This window comes from Tenrec ecaudatus, chromosome 2 (assembly GCF_050624435.1).
Source record: "Tenrec ecaudatus isolate mTenEca1 chromosome 2, mTenEca1.hap1, whole genome shotgun sequence".
NCBI lineage: Eukaryota > Metazoa > Chordata > Mammalia > Afrosoricida > Tenrecidae > Tenrec > Tenrec ecaudatus.
This window is the reverse complement of record NC_134531.1, coordinates 206,891,517-206,910,764: the sequence shown is the minus strand read 5'-3', so window position 1 is coordinate 206,910,764 and position 19,248 is coordinate 206,891,517. Positions and strand designations below refer to the sequence as shown.

Here is a 19,248-nt window from a genome sequence, read left to right as displayed (position 1 = left end):
CGTAAAGTGGGTGGCTCTTTTTTATTGTCTGATTAGCAGTTCGAAACCACCCACCCTTCTGCAGGAAGGAAATGCAGCTTTCTACTCCTACAAAGAGTTACAGTCTCAGAGACCCACAGGGGCAGCTCTTCCCTGGCCTGGAGGGGCGCTATGACTTGGAATCAATCAATGGTGGTGAGGGTTTTGTTTTTTAATATTCTTTGAAGCAGCTTATGTTCGTTGGAATAACTGAAAATAGAGACAAGTTAAAGCCCGGGAAATCTAGCTAAATACAACCCCTCTCAGCGATAACCCATTCTTTGTTTTGAAAGGTGTGAACTTGGGGCGTAGGAGGAGCTCCCGAAATGATAGGGTGAGGAGTTTCACAAAGCCTCCACCCCCTACCCCCACCCAATTGGTTAAAATTAGCAAAATACATCATTTCCTGCCTCTAGAGTTTATCCGAAGTCCATTTGACAAACTGAGAGGCAGCAGAAGCCATGAAAAGTCAGTAAGACAAGTAAGCTCCCTGGCATTGGAACCAGAGATGGCGTTCGTTCTTGCTCACAGCTCTGTGAGATTCTGTAGTATTCAGGGGGGCTCCTCAGCCAAGTGACAGCCCCCAATTCTCCAGGTCCCTGAGGTGAAGGACTTACCCCAGGAGACCAAGGCTGTCCAGTGACACTGGCAGATCCCATCTTGTCCCACTGTTTGCAGGGGGAAAGTTGGAAGGAGTAGGTGATGACAGCCAGGCAAGGGCCCTCCTTAGAGAGAATCCAGGAAGGACAGCAGCCAAGAGTAAGAACTCCCCACTCCCACCTACAACCTTTGAAAAGCACCATTGCTATGCTGGACAGGAGTGTCTGAAAACCTTCCAGCTCTGGCAGCACCCTGATTTTGCTTGAGAGATCTTACTTTATTTGATCCTAGTAAGGAAGAATTTGAATCCCATTCCTCCACCCCCCAAAAAAATGTCAAAAGCCACACAGCAGTCAGCTGGCAACCAGTGGAGGCTAACAGTTGAGTGTGATACCAACAGAGGCAGGAGGCCAACTTCAGAGAGCTCACAGACAGAGCCAAGGAGGGTCCTCCTAGAATCACTGTCACCCCCGGGGGTCTGCGACTGTACATGCTCTCAAGCCCGTGTCCTCTCTGAGAAAAGAAACCTCTGAGCCGCCGATCCCTGGTTGAATGTGGAGTACCCTCATAAAGTAGCCAGATGGGGTTAGCAGCCTCCACGGCACATGCAGAGCCAATCGTAAAGGATGGACATCGTACTTGCTCATGGGACTTAAGCACATACTGAACCAAAATCAACCCTGAAGAACCCAAGTTTAAAGACAAAAACAGGAGGGTAAGAATCGTGAGTAGGGACCGAGAGGTCACACACTGAGGCAAATAGACTTCGTTGAATTAGTCCAGCCTTGTCACTAACTGGGCAAACAACAGGCTTCAGGGGATGAAGGCCAGCATCCAAAGTGGGCACAATATATTCCTAAAATGTATGGTTTTCAACAACAACAAAAAGTAGGAAACAAACAAAAAAAACTAGGACCCATCCATGGGGTAGAGGGCGTATGTAGCAGAAACTATCTTTGAGGGAGCTCAGATGTTGAGTTTATCAAAGACTGGAAAGCAACCGTTATAACCATGCTAAAAAGAACTAAAGATAAAGAATTAGAAGACGATATGGCACTAATTTATCAAGGGGAAGATGTCCACAAAAAGATAGAAATGATTTAAAAAGGACCTAATGGAAATTCTGAAGTTGAAATGTACCATCACGGACATGAAAGATCCAGTAGAGGGATTCGGCAGCAGGTGGGAGCTGCTGGAAGAGAAAATAGAGCGAAATTGAACGCAGACTGATGGAATTATGCAGTCTGAAGAAGAGAAAGAGGCATCCCACTGAAGAGTGGGCACAGCCTTGTAGAAGAGCGAGACACCACGGAGGGCGTCAACATACGTATAATCAGAACCCCAAAGGAGGAAAGGACGGAGCAGCAGAACGCACTCACAGAGACGACTGGACTCTCCACATCTCAAGGAAGATATTGATCTACACATCCCTGGTGTTCAAAAAACTCGAGTCGGGAAAACACAAAGAGATCCGCCTCCAGGAAGATCACGATCAAAATGTTGAATGCCCAAAATACAAAGATCACGATCAAAATGTTGAATGCCCAAAATACAAAGATCACGATCAAAATGTTGAATGCCCAAAATAAAAAGATCACGATCAAAATGTTGAATGCCCAAAATAAATGTTGAAAGCCTTCAAAGTGGTAAGAGAAAAACATCACACACAAGTAAACCAGAGGCTGTGGAAAACAGAAGGCAGCAGGTTGACATATTCAAAATACTGAAAGGATGAAGCTGTCAACCGAGAATATTATAGTCATGAAACTTATCATTTAAAAAGCAATATGAACTAACATTCACAGATGAACAAACACGGAAAGAATTGATTGCTAGTAGACCTGTGGCTCAAGAAATACTAAATAAAATAAGCTTCAGTCTGAAAGCAAGTAGTCCCAGACAGTAACTTAAATCCACTTACAGAAACACAGAGCATTGTAATGCACTCTTACCGCTCCATGGATGCCCATGGTCGTGAACACCACGAGAGCCCCACCAGTGCTTGGGAGACAGTGGGCTAAGAAATCAAACGAGGAGATGGACCCACACATGTGGAATCCGTGAACAATAAAGATTGATTGTGTAGGAAATGTCCAGAAAAGGTAAATCGAGAGTCAGGATGTAAATTAGTGGTTGTCTATGGGGGCGGAGTGGGGAGTGATTGCTAATGTGAAGAGGTTTCTTTGTGGGTGAGTACCACGTTTTAAAATTAGATCGTCAGGGCAGCTGCCCAACTCTAAATGTACTAAATGAGCCGGAGCGTGGAATCGAGGCAGTCAGAGACCAGTGTGTCCTTGTCGGCTGCTCGTTAAGTTCTCACATCGTCCACTTGGTCATCTTGGCTGGCCTCCCAGAGGCGCGGTCTAGGAAAGCACGGAAGGCCCAAGGGACGCCCCTCCAGAACTCAGTGACGGGAGAGCTTGCGCCCAGGAGAGCCGTCAACAAGGAAGCGTGAAGGGGACCCCTCATTCGAGTGTGAAATGAGAAAAGTGGGCTGAGACCCAGCTGGTTTGTGGGGAACTGGGTTATGTGTGGTCCCAGAGTTTAGACACTAAAGTGGCACGTGGGTTCCCAGACTTCCGAGCGAAGGGCCGAACTGGCGACCACTGTGCTGCTTGGAGCGGTGATGAGATCAGCCAGGAAGGAGGCTCAGAGACCTTTCATAGAGGGGCCAGGCTCACTGTGAAAGGTCAGGTCTCGGGCTCCCAGCTCAATCTTTGTGATCCTGATTTCTTCACAGAAGCAACCTTCTTCTTGGGACATCGAACCTGTAAACTGGAAGGAAAATCAAAGAGCCGTGAGGACTCAGGGTTGCCGATATTAGGACAGCAGCATGTCCTGGCGAGGCTGACTTTTCAAATCATGTGGTTTCCACAAGCCCCGAAGCCTTCTTCCTGTTGAACAGCAAAGTGGCCTTTCCACCCTCCTGCCAGGGATGGCAAACCCAGCTGATGCTGTGCTTCCCAGCTGGTGGTCATTGCTCCCTTATAAATTCCTGGAAGCTGACTGAGGAGGAGAAAGCTGAGACTGCGCCAACCCTATGACCCCTCAGAGGCTGCCATGGGGCGCTCTGAGGCTGGGCAGGGTCCAGAACACTGTGCTTGGCTCCAGGAGTCAATTCCCAGCACCAAGTTTGTCGATTTGCTTATGCCTCCTCATGGGCCTCAAACATCAAAGATACCCCCCACGTTACAAATGAGCGCTCTTCCTCATGCGGTTTTCATGTCAAACACGCATGTAAATCAGAACAGTTCAGCGTGATTCATATAAAATTCCAGTTCGTCAAATGTTTATCTCAGGTTCCTTCCAACTCACAGTGACCCTACGGGACAGGGGAGAACTACGTCTGTGGGCTCCCGAGACGGTAGAGCCTCATCTTTCCCCTCCAGGTGGCTGATCGGTTTGGGGCCATGTTTGGTTTTAGTATGTTTTTTGGTTTTGCTTTTTTAAATGCAAAGAGAATGTCAGAGAAACACTTCCAGATGCACTAGAACATCTTTACCATAATAATACAGTAATAACTAATGTTTTGGTGCATGTCATAGATAACGAATGTTTGTGACTGCAAACCATGCTGTGTACTTGAGTTTGTAAGTTGAGGCACCGCGGTAGCATGGGGGTTACTCACCGGGCTGCTAACCACAAGGTCAGCGACTTGAAAACTCCAGCCACCAGACCGGAGAAAGACGCAGCTTTCCACTCCTAAAACGTATCAGACACCCACCTGCAAGGGAAGTTCTGCCCTGCCTCCAGGGTCACTGTGAGTCAGAATCAATTCAATGACAAGGAATTCTGTTTGGTTTGGAGTCTGACTGTGGTTGGTTGGTCACCGTGAGTTTTCTGTTAAGTCAAGTTGAATGTTTGGAACTCAGGGACTGTGTGGGAAACAGAAAGATTTCTCCCAAGTTATCTCCCCCAAATATATGCCAAAGTCAAGACGCTGCTTGCTACACATGGTAAATGACTGTACACTAGAAAGTCATTGAAAGTAAATCAGGGGAGATGCGCCACGGCTTCGGTAGCGACGGCTCTCGCTGTGTTTGAGCCGCTCTAACCCCCTCCCCCAGGACCGTCGCAGTCGGCTAGTCCGCGCTTCACGGTAACCATGTGTGACCAAAAGGCCGTGATCAAAAATGCCGACATGTCGGAGGAGATGCAACAGGACTCGGTGGAGTGCGTGACTCAGGCGCTGGAGAAATATAACACAGAGAAGGGCATTGCGGCCCACATCAAGAAGGAGTTTGACAAGACGTACAATCCCACTTGGCACTGCATTGTGGGCAGAAACTTTGGTAGTTATGTGACACATGAAACTAAGCACTTCATTTACTTCTACCTGGGCCAAGTGGCCATCCTTCTGTTCAAATCTGGTTAAAGCATGGATTGTGCCCACACACCCAGTGATCCATCCAAAACCAAGGACTGCCGCCTAAATTCCAAATACCAGAGACTGGACTCTTCAGCCTTGCTAAGGGAACACCTCCACCTTTGAACCTTTGTTGTGTTGTTTGGTACAGGACCTCCTCTGGACTCCTTTGTGGTTATAAAGCAATTAGCAAAACGGCTTACATTTGTATTTATTTTCTATTCCATACTTTGCCCTGCCTCATGTTTTTTTTCTTTCCTCACAATTCATGCTTTTCAAAAAAAATAATAAATCTGTTGGAGATGTATGCATTAAAAAAAAAGAAAGTAAATCAGGGGTAATTCTCCTTAAGGGTATCCAGAGCAACCAGACTGTATAGTCCGACTCACCCTAAGTAGGGCCCACTCCCTTCTGATACTGTTCCCTTGAAGGAGAGCCCAAAGGTAAGCCCAGAACCACTCAAGGATGACTCAGGTTAGGATACTCTATTGAGTCTAGGGTCCGCCCATCTTGCTACATACGTACCCCTATTCCCTCCCTTTCTTATTGCATGTACACCCCTAGGTCATCCCCCTCCCATTGCTTGTATTGCCTATGTTACAATCCCTTCTCATGACGTACATTGTTATCTGTAATCAGAGGGCTTGCATGCCCCCAAAGATATATAAGCTTTGGTTAGACATAAAACCTCATGAGAGCTCTCTCCTGCCTGCTCATCCCCCACCTCTACATGTACCACCAAGAGGAGCTGAAGTCAGCATGCTACTATGAATTGTGTCTGACGTTGTGTTGGACAGGGTTCTCTAGAGAGACAAACCAGATTGCTAGTAATTATATGTAAATATATTTATAAAGATATATATATAATACAAGAAATGAACCATTAAATTATATACAGATAGATAATACAAGAAATTAACAGTTAAATTATAAAGCAGTGAGACACTAGCAGTCCTTTAAGGCTTGAGAACCGCCAGTTGCCAGTCCCCTTCTGTAGAGAGAGCTGGGCTATATATATCTGGGCAGCAAACAGCAAGGCAGGTCCCCAACTGTCATCAACTGTCCGTCCCCAGCTCCAGAGATGAACATTCCAATCTTGTGGGCTTTAAGAGACCTCAACTTATAGCGACACAGTCCATAGGCTAGGCATCCCACAGGTAGTGTACCCCTTTAAACTGAGGCACAGAGCAAGAAAGGTGAGGCTCACCGAGCCATTTATCCCTCTGCCCTTCAGTTAATCCTACTTGTGTTTATCGGCCTGGCTGGCACAATAAACTATCGCAGACCTCTTCATTTTACTCTCTCTCCCATCTCTCCCATTTCTCTATGACTTTACTATAACCTTTATATATCTTATCCATACAATTGTGCCTACTGAACCCATGATTAGTTGTGGGGGGGCTGGCTGCCCACACAGGACTGGCCTGTGTTTAAGAGGTTTGGAACATGAAACCCTCTTGTAGCAATTTTTATGTGAAAATAATAACAACTGGACTCAATTATTTTTGTGCAAATATAATCATGAATTATTTTTATAGCACTTTACCAAAGGCAGGAGAGCGTTTACATACGCCCAGCACACTCCCACAGTGCACAAAAAGTTGCTGGGCAGCACCATGCGCTTCAATAACAGGAAAATGCACATTACAAAAGAGCAAGTTACAGAAAATTCTTGTGCGATATAGTTTCGGGACACCAAGGGCAACTGACCCGGCACAGTTCATGAAGACAGTGTTCTGCATTCTACTTGGGCGAGCAATTAATGGGGTCTTAAAAGCCGTGAACAGCCAACTAAGGTTCAGCTCTTGGTCTCTCCCCGTCTGGAGGAAAGAAGACTGATGAAAACAGGGCGACAATGAGCCCAGTGGGCTAATAAACCAACAGAGAGGGCTCCACAACCCTGAGACCAGCAGAGCTAGATGGTGCCCAAGTCAGTCTTGTCTGCTCTGAAAGGGATCATATTGAAGGTCATGGATGTGGGGGGGGGGATGTAGGACAGAACTCAAAATCATCAAAGGGCAACATTGACCCAAATACCAACTTGAGAGGGTTAGGAAGCAGGAATGGAAGCAGGAAACACCGGGAGGAAGCAGGATGATGGGATAAGGCTGATACATGGGAGGTTGCAGTGGATGAGTTGAATCGGAATGTATATGAATTGTTGACTGTAAAACCGATTATATGCTCTGTAACCTTCACCTGATTCAAAATAAAATGTCCCAAACCAAAGTGAATGATAGGAGTTATCCTGCTGGGGAAGGGAACAGCAGAAGTAACAGAAACTTTTTTTGTATGATCACGAGTCTACTTTTGTTTTAAAAGTATATGTATTTTGAGCATACCTGGTGTTGTAGTTACGTAATCTGGTGTCAACTTGAGACTACTAAGAGCGAAGGGGTGGAGTTTACCCTGTCAATCAGGTTGCAGCTTGATGACCTCACTTGGAGGCTCTATGGAGATAAATAGCTCACTGAGGTCAGACCCGCACTCTGCTTCATCTTCCTGTTGACAAGACACACAGAGCTACACTGATGGAGCCAGAGCCCTGGAGCTGGAGGAGCCACGAGGAGACCCACACCAGCACTGAGATGCTTCCACCACCACTGGATCCACAAGACTTTCCACCCACGGGTCTGTGATCTTCCTGCATTCAGCGTCATTTCATGTGCTGTGTGAGTCTGAAGAGGAATTTATAGACTGGTATCGGACATATGGGCCAATATTGGACTTATGGATTTGATCTGGATGGGCTAGGATACAATATACAATTACTCTTTGATATTAAGTTCTCTATTACACACATATGAGTGTCTCTGGATTTGCTTCTCTAGTCAACCTGGACTAACACACCTGGTTTTAGTTCCATCTCATCGATAGCTTACTATTTTGAGTCAGAAACTAAATTGACTGATTGTGAGAGTCTGGCTTTCCTGATATCTACGTCTTATGTAAATCAGCATTGGAAACACACACTTCAATATATTTCCTCTGGGTCATACAGTTATTGTGCTCATGTTCCTTTTTCATTATACACGCTCTCACAATGACTGCATATTATATTTGATAATGTATGCATATATAAAGTATTGTCATATTTTATAAAGAGAAGCAGAACTTACTCAGAGGCAAACTGGGAAGAGCAGGAGCTACCATTTAAATCCCAGACAGCTGTCCATGCCCATAGTTATATTAGAACACATGACGAGGGCTTACTGCGTCAGAAGCAAATCTGAAGGGAAGCAAATGTGAGGAGGGAGCAATTTTGAGGTCAAAGTTTGAGGTCAAAGATAGTGCGGAGAGGAAAAACTCACGATGTTGGCTGCCCTGTGCTGAGTAAAGAAGAAAGAGAAGTTTCAAACATTTTGTGGGCTTAAAAGAAATCCGTTTTCTGGTTTGGGGGTTCACACTAAGTCCTAGCTCCAATTTAAGAAAAATTAGCTCTTACTTTATGACCCTCCTTGTACTTGTCCTCAGAAGGGGACACAGAAGATACAACTGCTAGAGCAAAGTGTGGTGAAGAAATTCGATGGTGCCCGGCTGTCAGATACACTAGCATCTGGGCTCTTAAAGGCTTGTTTCCAAACAAGCAGCTGTCTAAGTGAGATGTCAGCTAGGTCTACATGGAAGAAACACATCAACAGCAGTGACCCAAGGATTGAAAATCATATAATCCAAATCTGAAGGAGGGAATAGTATCCGAGCCTAAATTGTGAGATTCGGGTGTGCAGAGGGCTCTGGATGACAGTGGAAGCTCGAGACACATTTGTGAGGTCTATACAAGAAATAAGCCCCCAGTGATATCCCTCTATGCATAATGGAGGGACGGGAATAAACTGGCTACCAAACAGAGAGCATCGGAGAGATGATTATAGGAAATCAAGATGATAAACCTGATCCCAACAGTCAAAACCTTGTCAGTTGATGCACCCTCTGATGCATGTTGGGCCTGATGTGGTTTTCAACATTGTGTGTGTGTGTGTTTCTCTATATTGGGGTTTATCGCATGTATTTTTTCAGTTCTTGAATTTTTGTTCTATGTCTTGGTATATGAAACCCAGAATTTATGAATCTGCAGAGTCAACAGTAGAATAGGGACTGCTGGGGACCTCGTATCAAGATGTTCAGAAGGAAGAGAGTGTTCTGAAACGGATTGTGGCAGCGAGTGTACCGCACGTCTTGAGGTGGTTGAACTATGAAATGGCATGATATCTACATTAGCTCCCAATAAAACGGTTTTGGGGGAAAAAAATCCACGATCTCTTACTACCATTTTCCCATGAACTTTTTGAAGCCGTCTTATGAGGGTTATTCCAAAAGACAGGTCTTGGGTCCCTACCTCCATAAGGCTTTTGTGGAAGGTGTTATAAAACCATAAAAAATGGAACATGAATTCTAGAAAACCACTCAAAATCCCTTCCAGAGGAATGAAGTACAAACTAGAAGGAAGAGAAGCTTGTGTTTACTGAATGCAAGAACGGGCTCTGAACCCACAGGCTGCCAGTGAAATCAGTCCCTCAGAACCCTGCCAGCACTGTTCTGGGATGGGAAGCCTGTGTGGATTGGGGCAGGGTGACCGACAGAGAGTACTCCTTGCGCACTGTTTGGCGATCTATAATAGCAAAGTCCAAGGAAATCTGCCTCACACAGGCAAAAAAAGAATTGTTGGGAGGTTCAGCAGATACAAAAATAAACACAAAACAAGCATACAAAGTCAATAGTGTTTGTACGCCAACAACAACCAACTTTACTGAGAAATGCTTCCTGTTTCAGATAGTTATTTAAAAACTCAAAGGATAATATGTCTAAGAACAACCATAAAGTATTAAAAGCTGCTTGTCTCTACCAAATAACATAAACGATCATTTGACAGAGTCACGCATTGTCTTTGGACTGGATTCTATAGTGGATTTTCATTTAATTGCTCTATAACATGATACAATTTCAAAACACTGGTGGGAGTGGGGTAAAGCAGAAAGGTGACTGCTTGTCTGCTGCGACTTGAGCAGAAGCTGCCTGGGGCAGGTGTACATGGGGGAGATGAGTGGGCAATCGTTCCCTGAGTGTAAAATTTAAAAATGTGCCCTGAGACTTTGGTCATTTTTCAATGCTTTCAATTAAGGGATATGTGTTCCAGAAAGTTCCGTTAGAGCAGCGGTTGTCGCCACCCCTTTGGGGGGCAAATGACCCTTTCGCAGGGGTCTCCCAATTCATAACTGTAGCAAAATTACAGTGATGAAAATAGCAATGAAAATAATTTCCAGGTTGGGGGGTCATCACAACATGAGGAACGGTATTAAAGGGTTGCGGTGTTAGGAAGGTGGAGAACCACCGCTTCAGAGGGAGGATACAGGATTAACAGGTGTGCATGGGGGAAGTGTGGAAGGGAAGGCAATCAGCGTGCACAGGACGCTGTGCCTTAAGGAGGAGTCAGCAGATGCAGGGGAGGAGAAGGAAGCATTGTGCCTGGTCACTGCATCACTGCTGCCAGGACCCCCAGGGGGCAGAGGGATCAACTGCCCATTTCCAACCAGACCTTTATTCCAACACTTGAAAGAGTGATGTTAGATCGTTAATCTGATCACCCTAATAGAATACTAGGATGCATTCCAAAATATATAAAATTTCCAAAATATAGAGGGAGAGAATATTACCTAATAGTGTACTTTGAGTCATTTCAAAATATTTAAAAGCTCAGAAACATAGAGGGGGAATATAAACCTAATAGAGTATTATGGTTCATTTTTTTAATGTAAAACTTCAAAGCAATAGAAGGGGTGAAAAAGAACACTATGTATGAATGTGCTCTTGGTTGAGAATGGGGTTCTGAATTATTTTGTTGGGTAAATGTCATGCTAGAGTAGTGTGATAGGTAGGTTTATTGTGCCAACCTGGCCAATAGGATTAATAGGGTCACAGTTTTATTGGAGAGCAAAGAGATGAATGGCTCAGCAAGGTCTCCCCCCCCCCCCCCCCTCTCTCTCTCTCTCTCTCTCTCTCTCTCTCTCTCTCTCTCTCTCTCTCTCTCTCTGTTGCTCTCTGGTGATCTGACCAGTGTGTGGCTGCCTTAGTTCCCTGCCTCAAGTTATGAACTACACTACCTGTGGGACAGCCAACCATGGATCATGTCTCTAGAGCTTGATGTTCCTTTGAGACCTGCTGCACCATGCTGCTGGTGTATACATCGCTTCAGCCTGAGGCTGTTGAATCCTGTCACCTTTCATTGCTTGAGTTCAATATCCCATCCGGGCCTGCTTTACTAAGCTCCTGAGTTGCTGACTATTGGTGACCGGCCCTGCTGTTTGCTGCCTGTGGGCGAACTGCCTGCATTGCTCTGGGAAAGACTCAGCTGTCTGCTTTCTTGACGTTGGGCCATGGGAGTGAGTTAAACTGAGTCTTCTGTACTGCTGTGTGGGCTAATTAGCTGTTATATTCCTTCATGGTGTGGTGGTGGTGGTGGTGGTGGTGTGTGTGTGTGTGTGTGTGTGTGTGTGTGTGTGTGTGTGTGTAAAATCATAAGTGTCTTGGTTTTGTTTCTCTAGAGAACCCTGCCTAACACAAGTAGCATGGGACCTAAACCTCAGCCCTTCTGGGTACTTTCTTATGAGAAAGAAAACTGGCATAGAGGATGACATGCTCCGGTAAGACAGCGTGTGATGGACAAGGCAAAATCTACAAGCCCAGGAACACCAAGAGTTGCCAGCAGCTGCTAGACGGTGCCACCACTTGTCTGTCAGTTTGTCATACTTGGTGGCGTGTGTGTTGCTGTGATACTGGAAGCTATGTCACAGGTATTTCAAATGCCAGCAGGGTCACCCAAAGTGGGCAGGTTACAGCAGAGCTTCCAGACTCCGAACAGACTATTTATTACCCAGGGAAAAATCTTATAGACAGAAGAAAAACATTCTCCGATACTGAAGCCCTCATGAAAAGAAGCACACATTGTCAGAGATAGTGCCAGAAGATGGCTGGGAGGCACTCACAATGTGACTGAGGAATGCCTGCCTTCTCCAAGTGGGGTCGACATGGGTCGACTGACGCCTACGGGGATGAGCGTTCGGGACCTTCATCTGCTCATGGGACATGACTCAAAATGAGAAGAACAGTTGTAAGCATCAATTAGCAATCAGAACTTGGAATGTAATAACTACGAATCTAGGAAAATTAGAAGTCATCAAAAATGAAATGGAACCCATAAAGATCGATTTCCTGAAAGGGACTGGTGTTGGCCATTTTGGATCAGAAAATCACATGGCTCACTCTGCTGGAAGTGACACAATCAAGAGGAATGACGTTGCATTCATCATCAAAAAGGACATTTCAAGATCTATCTTGGAGTACAATGCTGTCTGTTACAGGATTATCTTTATTCAAACTCAAGGAAATCCAATCAATACAACTGTCATTCACATTTATGAACCAAACACCAAGGGTGGTGATGAAGAAAATGAAGAATTCTACCAACTACTTCAGCCTCAAATTGATCAAGCATGCAATCGAGATGCATTGATAATTATTGGTGATTAAAATGCAAAAATTGGAAACAAGGAAGAAGGAACAGTAGTTGGAAAAGATGGCTTTGATGATAGAATTGATGCTGGAGATCATGTTATAGAACTTTGCAAGACCGTCGACTTGCTCATCGCAAATACCTTTTTTCCAACAACACAAAAGGCAACCATACATGTGGACTTCGGCATACGTAATACACAGAATCAAATCAATTACAACTGTGGGAAGAGACAGTGAAAGACGAGGCTTTTTACTCCCATAAAGAGTTTACAGCCTCAGACACGCACGGGTGAGTTCTACCCTGTCCTACAGTCACTGTGTGGGACATGAACCCATGGCAGTGGGTTTGGCTTGTTCATTTGCCTTGGTCAGAAGAGACCATGGAGAAGCTCAGTGGCAGCAGCAGCTAAAATGAGGCGAGGGGATGACTGAGGAGCAGATAACCAATTGCTCCCATGTACGTTCAGGATGAAACAGAAGACAATGAAAACAAGTCCATGAGAGTCAAAACACAACCTTGTGGCTATCGCACCCGAATTTCCAGAACATCTCCAAAACAAATTTGTTGCATTGAACACTGACAGAAAACCTAATAAGCTGTGGGACGACATCAAGACCATCATGAAGGAAGCAAAGTATCATGAGAAAGACAGGAAAGAAAACAAAACTAAAAAACAATGACACAGAAAGCAGAAAATGAACAGAACATATTTAAAGTTAGTCAAAAGGGAAAGCAAATGATGAGGTGTTCAATTTTTAACCTAACCATTGCTCCATTAGTCCGCTTTCCAATGCACTTTGTCGGATTGGACATCCCTGGTGAAGGTCAGAGGGGGTTCTCTGGAGGGCCTACTCCCTGCGAGGACCCTGCATAGGGACTGGGGGCTTCTCCCGTTGTTCATAGGCTGCTGCAAATTGAGTGCTCAGGATTTAAGTCTTTTATTTTGATTTGTCTTTGAATATTTTTCTGTCTCTGAAATCCAGGATAGGTAACTACTTAGAGAGATAGGAGCGGAATGAATGGTTTTGAGGGTTGTGGCAGAGGATGCTGTGCCAAATGGAGAGCTATGAATGATGAGCACAAGAAAGAATTTGAACATGTTTAAGCCATCGAACTGTATGATATGTGGATTATATGTCACTAAACCTGTAAAAAAAAGTCAGGAAGGAAAGATAAGATCAAATTAGCCATCAGAAGAGACTCTGAAACATGTTCCTAATCATAGCGTAGCTAAGGCACGTGGAAGAATGATGACGCCAGCGTTGCCACTGTCGTTAGGTACCCTGCAGTCAGTGAACCTCTGCACAGCAGAGTGAAGCGCTGCCAGTCCCACAGCGTCCTACAATTATTCCTCTGCTTCAGCCCATGGCTGCAGCCACTGTGGCAGTCCATCCCATTCAGGGGCTTCCTCTTTTCCACTTCCCCTCCACGTGGCCAGCACCATGTCCTGCTCTAGACACTGTGTCTCCTCACGGCGTTGCCTTTAAGGAGCACTCAGTCATGCTTCTTCCAAGACACATCGATTTGTCCTTTTAGCAGTTGGTGTTATTTTCAATATTCTTCTCCTGTACCACAATTCAAATGCATCCGTATTCAACGTCCAACTTACACAGGCATATGAGGCAATTGAAAATACCATGGTGTGATACTCGGGTAGACTAGAGAAACAAAGTCACAGACACTCACTCATATGTAGATAAGAAAGAAGTTTATATATAAGAGCAATTGGATATTTAGTAAGCATCCAGCCCAGTCCAGATCAAATCCATAAGTCCGATATTAGCCCATATATCTGATACCAATCCATAAAGTCCTCTTCAAACTCATGAAACACATACAATGACACAGAATGAAGGAAGATCACAGGCCAGTGGGTAGAAAGTCTTTATATCCAGTGGCATTGTAAGCATCTCAGTGCTGGCAGGGGTCTCTAAGTGGCTTCTCCAGCTCCAGATGTCTGGTTGCATCAGGGTAGGTCCATGTGGCTTCTCCAGCTCCTGGGGCATAGCACCATGTGTCTTGTCAGTAGAGCATCTCCAAGGGAGTGAGCAGAGAGTCTCTCCTGCCTCCAAGGAGGAAAAATCAGAATTCTCAGGAGAAAGCAATGCTCACACGGAAGGTTCGTTGGTTGTATCTTGATTGACAGAGCAGACTCCACCCCTTCACTCATAATCCTCTCAAATTGACACCAGATTATGTAACCACTACACGTGGCTTGAGCCAAGTGCACCTTAGTTTTCTCAAAGTAAATCCTTGCTTTTCAATACTCTAAAGAGGTCTTATGTAATGGGTCCTTTGAGCTCGTGACTTTGGCTTCCGTGAACTTCGATTGTGAGTCCAAACAAGACAAATATCTTGACAACGTCAGCCTTTTCTCCATTGTCAGGATGTCATCCATTGGTCCAGTGGGGACGATTTTGGTCTTCTTTACACTGAGTCGTCATCCATACCGAAGGCTGTGATCTCCATCAGCAAGGGCTTCAAATCCTCCTCATTGTCAGAAGCAAGGCGGTGTCATCTGCATATTGAAGGCTGCTATTAAACCTTCCACCAACCCTCATGCTGTATTCTTCATATAACCCAACCTCTCTGACTATTTGCTTAGCATACCGTTTGAATAAGTTTGTTAGACCACACAATGCTGATACCTACCTCATTGTAAACCAGGCAGTATTCCTTTGTTCTGTTTGCACAACTGCCTCTTGATCCGTGTACAAGTTCCCTAAGAGCACAGTGAAGTGTTCTGGAATTCTCACTCTTCTTTTTAAAAAAATCAATCATTTTTCTGGGGGTTCTTACAGCTCTTATAACAATCCATATATCAATTGTGTCAAGCACATTTGTTCATATGTTGTCATCATTTTCAGAAAATTTTCTACTTGAGCCCTTGGTATCAGCTCCTCTTTTTACCTCCCCTTTCTCCCCTCCCACCCTCGTGAACCCTTGATAAATTATGAATTATTATTGTCTTCATGTCTTACACCATCCACTGTCTCCCTTCACCGTGTTTCTGTTGTTTGTCGCCACTGGTGGTGGGGGAGGGGAATTATCTGTCAATCCTAGTGATTGATTTCTTACATATATACACGCCTATATTTATATCTCTATAAATGTCTTTGCCTCCCACTTCTTTCCTCTATTCCTTTTACTTTCCTCCTGTCCCACTATCATGTTTGACTTTCATTCGACTCTCAGTAATTGCTCGCAGCTACATTGCCCTTGATCAGACCTCACCAGGCATCCTACGCCCTCCTCACCATCAATTTTAGACCTCTCGTTTCCTCTCTCTGGGTTTGTTGGCTCCTATATCCCTCCCCCCACCCTGTCTCCTGATCCCTGCCCTCAAACCATCAGTCCCATTGTTTTTTCCTCAGGATTATCTTGTCTAACTTACATAGATAAACATGAAAGAAAGAGAAAAAGTGTGGGGGGCGGCGAGGGGGATATAAAGAGTTCCAGGTCTGGCTTCTGACCCTCATATATGTTTTCTGATGGAGTCTCATGAGGTGTCAAGCCTGCCCTCTGAGTCTATTTTCGGGATTCCTGGGGACTTCATTGTTTTGCTCCCCTCGCTGCTCTGTTGTGCTCCCTCATGTTGTGACCAAGTAGGGGGTGGGGGGGGGGTGAGGCCAGGCACAATTCCTGCACCGTGTCTCCCATGCTGTCCCCTGAAGCGCTGTGGGTCAGTGAGGGGACATCGTGTCTCGTGGTTCCCCATTTTTCTTAAGGGTATCCACAGTGTCTTATAGCCCACACAGGTGAATGCACCGACACAGTCAATACGGCAAAAGTAACAGCTTTCTGGTCTGCTGTGCTTTCAGCTAAGAGTCATCAGACATCAGCAATGACATCCTGTGTCCCAAGTTTTCTTCCGAATCTGGTCTGAACCTCTGACAATCCCCCCCCCTTTTAAATTTAGAATCTCTTACAGATATTATGATGATCCATAATTCAATTAGATCATGCAGAGCTGTGCAATTGCTGCCACCCTCATTTTCAAAACATTTTCTTTCTACTAGAACTCTGATATCAGCTCCCCGTTATCACCTCCTGCTCCCACCCTACCACCCGTCCGCCCCCTCGGACACTTAGATAATATATAAATTGCCATATCTTACACTATCTAATGCATCTGTTCACCTACAATTCTGTTATCCACCCCCTTTATTGTGATTTTATAGTCATCATTGCTATCAGCCCCCCTTCCCCCTCTTCCACCCACCTCTCTTCCCAGACCTTCAGGGAATCATTACTCCCATTGCTATTTCTGAAAGGTTTATCTGTTCTTGGATTTCATGCATGCAATGATCTTAGTTACACAAACGAATATATTCAGGTCTAACAAGATTAATAAGGTAAAACTGATACCTAAATAGTAAGGGGAGGAAATAGTAAAGAAGTAGAGGATAGTTTTGTGTTTCATCATTGCTGTGCCACACCCTGGATATGTTATCCCTCCCATGTGGCCCTTCTGTGAGGGACTGTCCATCTTACAGGTGGGTTTGGGGTCTCCACTTTATCTACACCCCTTCATGTCAATTTGATTGCTTGTTTTAGAACTTCTGATCCCTGTTCCCATTGACACCTCATGGTCACACAGGCTGCTGTACTGGCAGCTCCCTATTAATGTACTGCTGCATGAGGTCAACAAGATAAACAGGAGATTCAAAGCACAACTCAAAGAGACAAAGTAAAATAATACAATGAAATGTGCAAAGATCTAAAGTTAGAAACCAAAGAACAACAATATTTAGCATATCTTCAACTAAAAGAACTCGAGAAAATATTCAAGCCTCAAGTTGCAATTTCGAAAGATTCTATGGGAAAATATTGAATGTTGCAGGCAACATCAAAAGAAAATGCAAACAATACGCAGAGCCTCTGAACCAAGAACTAGTCGACACCCTACCATTTCAGGAGGTAGCAGATGAGCAAGAGCCAATGGTGTTGAAGGAATAAATTCAAGATGCACAGAAAGCATTAACCACAAATAACACTCAGAATTAATGGAATACTAACTGAAATGTTTCAACAAGCTGATTGTGTTAGCCCGGGTAGACTAGAGAAACAAATCCATGGACACTCATATGGGTATAAGAAAGAGCTGTATATACAAAGCAGTTGAATATTGAGAAAACATCCCAGCCCAGTCCAGATCAAGTCCATAAGTCTGATATTAGCCCATATGTCTGATACCAATCTATAGAGTTCTTTTCAGACTCATGAAACACATCAATGACACCAAATACAGGAAGATCACAGGCCAGTGGGTGGGAAGTCTTGTCGATCCAGTGACATTGTAAGCATCTCAGTGCTGAAAGGAATCTCCACGTGGCTTCTCCAGCTCTAGAGATCTGGCTGCATCAGCCTCATTCCATATGTCTTCTACACAAGGATGTCTCGCAGGGAGTGAGTGTGTGTCCTGCTTCCAGCAAGCTATTTATCTCCTTGGTTCCTCCAAATGAGATCACCAAGCTGCTACCTGATTGCTGGGCTAGACTCCACCCCTCCACTCTGAATCCTCAAATTGACACCAGATTATGTAACTACCATACTGAAGAAGCACTGAAAGCACTCACTCAGCTAAGCCAGGATTTAGAAGACAGCTACATACCAACTGTCTGGAATAGAACTATATTTGTACCCATACCAAAGAAAGATGACCCAATTTCATTAATCTCACATGCAAGTAATCTTTTGTTGATGATCACCCAGCAACGGTTGCAGCAGTACATTGAGGTTGCAGCCATGAGGGGTTAAGGCCAGACTCAGAACCGGCCTTGGAACAAGGGACGTCACTGCTGATCTTAGATGGATCTTGGCTCAACGCAGAGGATACCAGAAAGTCGTTGACTCGTTTTATTGACTATGTCATGGCATTCTGATGATGTGGACCATAATAAACTACGGACAACCTTGAGAAGAATGGGCCTCCCAGAATACTTAGTTGTACTCGTGTGGAACTTGTACAGGGATCAGGAGGCAGTTGTGCACACGGAATAAGGCAATGCTTCAGGGTTTCAAACCAGGAGAGGTGTGCATTAGGGCTGTATCCCCTCCCAGCCTTAGCCAAACGATGCTGAGCAAGTCATCCGAGAAGCCCAACCATAGGAAGACCAGTGAGGCCTCAGGACGGGAGGGAAGCACATTAGCAACCCGAAACATGCAGAGTCACAACCTTGCTGAAAGTGCGGACCTGAGCGTTTCTGACGAAGATCGAGAATCGCAGCCTTCAGTGTGGACTACAGCTCAGTGTAAGCAAGACGACAATCCTCACAACTGGGCCAGTAGGCAACATCATGATAAATTGAGAAAAGATTGAGTTTGTCAAGAATTTTGTCTCGCTTGGATCCACCGTCAGGGCTGCGGGAAGCAGTAATCAAGAGATCAAAGGATCCGTCCTGTGGGGTGCGTCTGCCTGCTCGAAAGAGCTCTTTGAAGTGTCCGAGAGGACTTGGAACCAAGGTGGGCCTCCATCGAGCTCATCTGATTGGTATTCGTGATCGCCTCCTACACAACGTGAAAGTGGGGCATTCAGTGAGGAAGGCTGAAGAAGACTTGGTGCACTACTTATGGTGTGGGCTGAGATACGGAAACTACCGCGGGCTGCGGAAAGAACGGACAGATCTCTGTTGGAAGAAACGCAGGCAGAATGCCCTTCAGAAGCGAGCGTGGGGAGGCCCTGTCTCGCGTCCTGGGGAGCGGCGTCATGCTTGGTAAGGGATGAGGGCAGTGACCTAGAGGAAGGCCTTCG

At 45.1% G+C, this 19,248-nt stretch overlaps 1 pseudogene; it reads left to right on the top strand.

Moving 5' to 3' along the window:
- Positions 1-4,631: 4,631 nt before the first annotated feature.
- LOC142441300 (dynein light chain 1, cytoplasmic pseudogene) lies at positions 4,632-5,140 on the top strand (annotated as a pseudogene).
- Positions 5,141-19,248: the final 14,108 nt, after the last annotated feature.